Source organism: Cibotium barometz, chromosome 24 (genome assembly GCF_041138505.1).
Source record: "Cibotium barometz isolate CiBa-2024 chromosome 24, ASM4113850v1, whole genome shotgun sequence".
NCBI classification, from domain to species: Eukaryota; Viridiplantae; Streptophyta; class Polypodiopsida; order Cyatheales; family Cibotiaceae; genus Cibotium; species Cibotium barometz.
Window position 1 is genome coordinate 45503174 of NC_141069.1, and position 6778 is coordinate 45509951.

The window sequence follows — 6778 nt, forward strand, 5'->3', positions numbered from 1 at the left end:
GCCTATCAAAGAAAGGGGTGTAATGCCCGCTTCTCTTACTGCTGAAGAGTGGGAAGATATGGATGAGCTGGCAAGATCTACTATCATGTTGTCTGTGTCAGATTCATTACTTTTCAGCATTCGTGAAGAGAAGACAGCTTGGGGAATGTGGCAGAGATTGCAGGACTTGTATGCCCAACAAAGTGCCTCAAGCAAAGTGTATTGGTTGAAGAAACTCATAGGTCTTCAGATGAAGGAAGGGGCGTCTATGACAGCCCATCTCAATGAGTTTAATGGTATTGTCAGCCAAGTCATTAATCAAAAGTTGGCAATGGACGATGAGTTCAAAGCCACTTTTCTGTTATGCACTTTGCCAGAGAGTTGGGATACATTCAGGACAGCCACTAGCAATTCGCATGCTATGCTGTCATATGCAGATGTTGAGGGTGCTCTTCTTCAAGAAGAGATAAACAGGAAAAACAACTCTGTTGGAAAGTCCAATGCAATGAATGCACGTGGGAGATCCCAGCAAAGGGGAAAAAGCCAAGAACGGGGAAGGAGCAAGTCTCGCTCCAAAAAGGATTTGGAATGCCATTATTGTGGCAAGAAGGGACACATTAAAAAGCAATGCTACAAATGGAAAAATGATCAAAAGGAAAAGGGAAAAGGCAAAGACAAAGAGAAGGATGAAGCCAAAGATGTAAAGCCAAAGGGCAAAAGTGGAGTCAAGATTGAAGAAATCAATGTGTCACATGCAGGTGGCAGTGAGGATGAGGTCCTATTTACTTCTTCACTTGATGCCCATTCACTTCTTACAGGTGGTCATGGTATGCACTCATGGATCATTGATTCAGGTGCCTCCTTTCATGTCACAGGTTGCAGAGACTTGTTTGTCAGGTATACTGTTGGCAATGAAGGAGTGGTTTATTTGGGTGATAACCATGCATGCAAGATTCTTGGCAGAGGTGATGTGAGGCTTGTGTTTTCAGATGGCTCACAGCTTATGCTCCATGATGTCAGGCATGTGCCTGAGATCAAGAAGGATCTGCTTTCTGCTGGACAGCTTGATGATGCTGATTATGTTACCACATTTGGTAGTGGAAAGTGGAAAATTAGCAAGGGCTCACTGGTTGTTGCATTAGGAAAAATTTGGACTCAAAAGGGGGCTGTTTCAGACTTCTATATAATAATAACCACATGGGTTCAGTGGCAGGAAATCCTCCCAATGGGCTTCATTGGTGGTGGGTCCTCTGTACAAACCCACCCAAAACGTGGATATACTCCAAATCTTCAAAAAATATTAACAAAACCTGCGTGTCAGTCCTATGATAATTTTAAATTCTTCTGTCACACCTGCTGTCTGCCCCTCATATAATAAAATAACGTTTATTAGCTCTGTTTGTCAGACCTTCAGCAATATAAAAGTATTTTCACCACACTCAAACTAACGAATTCGTTACATAGATCCACAAACTAAGTCCAAATTTTGAATCTACGTCTGGTTGCTCCCCCCAGATTTTGAAACAAGTCTCATCATTTGGATCTCTTCTCTCCCTTGAACTATCATTCTGAGTCAGTCCCTCATTTCTTCCTCCCTTTTGAGAGAGACAGTGGCTGCTCCTTAACCTTTCTTGACCCGCAGATGTCCGCTTTTTGCTGCTCCTTGCTTGCTTAGACATCTGTTCATTTTCTATGGCAAGCGAAAGTGGGTTGAAGTGGGCAAGGAGTATATCTCGTCAGTGGTTTTGTATAACATCAAGGACGAGAAGGGAGATTGGATTCCCCATCTATACAGGAAGTACTCATGGGTCATCATGCTCGTGGCCACTATCGTGTGAAGGGAAAGGGCTCAGAAGACTTATCAAAACACTGGAAAGGAAGGATCCTCGATGTCAAGATGACACCAGGAGGAAAATCTGTCAAAGAGGTGTTGATCCAACACGTCTTCATGCAAAAAGAGATCAATGTGGGACCAGACACGGGACTTCCAAGATATAGACCACATTGTAAGTACATGTATGTTCTTCACCAAACAACCATGATTGATTTTCCAATACATTGCTCGTGTGGTGCTAATGCAAGGAACGTTGTTTTACCCATTCACAGATTTGTATCCTTCCAATCTTTAGGAGTGGCAATCCGCTCAGTGCTTTTGACGGGTTTCCTGAATGTTATACATGCTAAGGTGGGGGAACTTTAGTTTGAACGCCGTTCACCAATTGATCTAGCAAGAAGTGGGACATATTTTTATGATTCGCTTTATATTGTGCCCACTCAAGCAGGACGACAAGGAAAGCTTGAAAATATTCCTCTTCCTACACTTGATAGTCCCGAGTGGCCATTGCCTGATACACAAGTGATAGAGGCATATAGGACAAAAATGTTTAACCATTCAATGTGCCATGAAGCCTAGCACTGGTGGAAAAAATGCCCACTTGAGTTGGTTTCTTCCATTTGCATGCTTTGTTGATTTTTTTTCAGACTGCCAACAACTAAGAGGTTCCAAAACAACTTTTATGTGCAAGCTTTTGGATGAAGCTTGGCTTGACAGTCTGTTAGAGAAAGGGTGGACAGTCAGAACAGTGGAGGGAGATGATCTCATTCAATGTCGATTGAACATGATCGACATTACATTTAGGTGAGTTGACTATCAATTGTATTGATTGGAAATAGTCGTCTTCAAATAATTTATCATGGCATTTGAAAATAATATGTCTTACTTGTTTTTGGGTATCAGATATTATATTGGCAGGCAACAGCTGTGCATGTCATTTACTTATAGAAGATGGCGATGGATTAACAACCATTGGGAAAGCATGGACCAAGACACGAGACTTGACAACCACTCTCCATTGGTAGATATTCGACAGGGTCATCCATCATTGACATTGGAAGTGGAAGAGAATTGGACCCTCGAATATGTAAGGAATGAAATGGAGGTTGCAGTGCAGAATTCTCCAGACCAATTTACTTCAAGCTTGATGGTAGCAAGTTGAGTAGAAGAAGAGAAAGACAGATCATCTGTAAAGACATTGTAGCCCCACATGAATTGGAGGCATTAGAAATTGTATGATGATTAAAATGTATTTTTTGACATTGGGAAAAGAACTTCTAACACTGTTCTCGTTGTAAAAAAAATTATATGCGGCAATATCGACGGTTGCTATTTTGCTTTCTCTACTCATTCAAGTCGAATGTTAAACTTACAATTATATTTCGGAATGCAAATTCCCTTGATATACTCACAATTACTCACAAATTTGTTATCAAGGGCCATATTCACACATAAATCAAGGAAACTCATTTGAAAATGTGCACAACAAAACCTATGATTTTGAATTAAATGTACAGCAATAATACACTTTGGCAACTTCATACAAATGGAGCCTAGAGCCCCAACGATCCTCGTGGAGCAGGGGGTACAAAATCGACAACTACATCCGCGGCCGCATCCTGTGCGTGCTCCCGAATGTGGCATATGATGTCCTCCCTAAAAGCATGGACATCCAAATTCGTGTACAGCGACAAGGAAAGGTACTGTAAGAAGAATTTCAAAGACCATAAGCACACCATAAGGATTCTACCAACTTATCATTATCGCAGACGACACAGATTGAACAGCACAAAACACAAATTGGGATGGATACATCGTCAGATGCAACCCCGAACAAGCCGCGTAAAAGCAAGAGGGCATTAAGAGCCACTCGGTCGCCACCCACAGCTATGGCCGGGGGATCGCCGAGGTGATCTTCCTCTGGCACTTCCTCAGCTCCTGCAGAACTGATCGGTGTTGCTGAACACGCTTATTTCTTGGAATGTTCTACCCGAGCTTCCTCTCAGAGTGCCAGCCTTCCTGCCTTTCAACTCCTTCAGCTTCGACATCTAGGGGTCACTTTCGAAGCCGATTTGTCCTTCGGCCTGGCCAAATGCGTGACGCGAGCCATGTGATACTAAAAGAAAGACAGGATTAAAGTAAGGACAAAATCTTTTCACCACAACGCGAGAAGGCCTGAGCAAACAAAATAGTGCCTGCTCCTCGCGTCGTAGTGAATCGACTCACACATAGATCAAAGTACTTGTTGCTGATAAAAAGAAAATGATTCACCACAACACGAGGAGGCCTTGGCAAGCAAAATGGCGGCCTCTCCTCGCGTTGTTGTGAATGGACACACACACACACACAAAAGCACTTGCTGATGAGAAAAAATGGACTCACACAAACACAAAGGTACTTGCTTATAATGAGAAAAAATCCATTCACAACCATGCGAGAACGCCTGGGGCAAACAAAAGAGTGGCCCCTCTTTGCGTTGTTGTGAATCGACTCACACATGATTCAAAGTACTGTTAATAAGAAGAAAACGATTCACCACAATGCAAGGAGGCCTGGGCAAACAAAATAGCTGCCCCTCCTTGTGTGAAGAGAGGCCGATGATAGCCCAAGTGCACCAGAATGCTGTCGAAACAACCTTCCCTTGAAAGATGGATGGAAGGAGATTCATATTCATGCACACACATGTGTAAGTGCTTGAAGATCAAGACCCCTTCCATCTTCTTTCAAAAATGCCGCCCAAAGATCTCCTCAAAGCTCGACGTGTGCCAAATCAATGTTTCATTGAATGTGCAACAGATTCAAAGGTGGAGGCAGAGAGACACTCATTGAAATGGAAGGGAAAATGAGAAACTGGTAGGCTATTTCGGCTCAAAAATGGAAAGAAAGGGTGGAAAAGAGATAAACCCAAAGAGCTTCCCGCTCAAAAGAACTAGGATTTGGATAGGAGGAAGTGTGCGGACATGAAAAACTGAAGGAGAGGGAAGGGGACAATGTGGAGGGGTTGTTGGATGGAAGGGTCCAGTTTTAGGAGATGTGGTTAAGGTTTAGTTTAGTTACATTTCAAAAATGTGATTACGGGAGCGTTTTCCTTTGTGAATAAAATATTGCACCATAGTGTCAGCCATTGGAATAAATTATTACACCACATGTCAGCCTTTAGAATAAACTAATACACCACATGTCAGGCATTTGAATAAAAAATTGGGTCTTTCAGAGGGATCCAAGGCTCCACAAGCAAATATTATATTCAAAAGTATTCGCCTTTTGCTTACACGTCCCCACCACATGGGCTCTCTTACACGGCCCCTTTTTGAGTCCATATTTTTCCTAATGCCAGAGGCTCTAAGGTGGACACTCTTTATTTCATGCATGCAGGTGTTTGTCACCATGCTAATGTAAATGCAACCGAGCTGCCGGAAATTTCTATGTGGCATAGCCGGTTGGGACACATGAGTGTCAAAGGAATGGAGCAATTGTCTCGTTTGGGTTACTTGCCTTCTCTAAAGTTTTCAAGTTTTCAGTTTTGTGAGCATTGTATATATGGCAGGCAACTGCAGTGCCCCCACAAGAAAGCTCTTGGACAGAAAGATGCTCAGTTAGAGCTTGTGCATACAGATGTATGTGAGATGCCTCAGCTTTCTTTGGGAGGGGCAAAATATTTTGTGTCCTTTATTGATGATGCCACACGTAAGGTGTGGGTTTATCCTCTTCGTTTGAAGAGTGATACATTCTCAGTGTTTGAGAAGTTTGTTGCTCTTGTTGAGAATCAAACTGGCAAAACACTGAAGGCTTTGCGTTCCGACAATGGGGGAGAGTATATGTCCAAACAGTTTCAGGACTTTTGTGATGCTAAAGGCATCAAGAGGGAGCTCTCTACCCCTTATGATCCTCCACAAAACGGGATAGCAGAGAGGATGAACAGGACCATTCAGGAGAAGGTCCGTTCTATGTTGTCACATGCTGCATTACCTCATGGTTTTTGGGCTGAAGCTGTTATGACAGCCGTTCACCTTATAAACAGGTCACCTAACACGAGGCTTGGTGGGAAAGTGCCAGAGGAAGTATGGACAGGGAAGCCTCCGTCATACAAGCACTTGAGAGTGTTTGGTTGCATTGCGTACGTGCACATACGCAGGGAAATGCGCACCAAACTTGATCCTAAGTCTCACAAATGCATATTCCTAGGATATGGTGACAGAGGTGAAATGGGGTATAGACTTTGGGATCCCATGAATAGAAAGATCATACGCAGCAATGATGTCATTTTTGATGAAACATGCATGTATAAGGAGCCTGCAAGGCAACAGGAGCCTGGCAGAGTCATCTTTGATGATGATGGACATCATGGACAACAACAAAGGGCTGTAAATTAGCCATTACAGCAGGAAAACCAGCCCTTAAATGGTGCTGAAAATGGTCCAAATGGACAGCCAGATATGGCAGAAGATATCCCTATGGATATACCACAGTTAGAGGAGATACCGGGCATTATATTTCAGCCTTATGGCATGGAACAGAAGCCACCAATAGGTGATATGCAGGCTGGACAGCAACCTGCAAATGATAGTCATTGGGTACGGAGGTCCACTAGACCCTCCAGAGCCCCTGACAGGTTTGTTCCAGGGGTTGACTACTTGATGCTCACTGACTGTGGGGAGCCCTCATGTTACAAGGAGGCTTTACAGAGGGCAGACAAGGCTCTATGGGAGCGTGCCATGAAGTCAGAGATGGATTCTCTGCACAAAAATGGAACTTGGAAGTTGGTGCATTTGCCTGCAGGCAAGAAGGTTTTGCCATGCAAGTGGGTTTACAGGCTCAAAGTTGCACCAGATGCCAAGATACAAAGCCAGGTTAGTGGCTAAGGGCTTCAAGCAGGAATATGGTGTGGACTTTGATGAGATCTTCTCTCCAGTGGTCAAAATGACCACACTCAGAGCTGTATTGGCTTTGGTTGCGCATGATGAT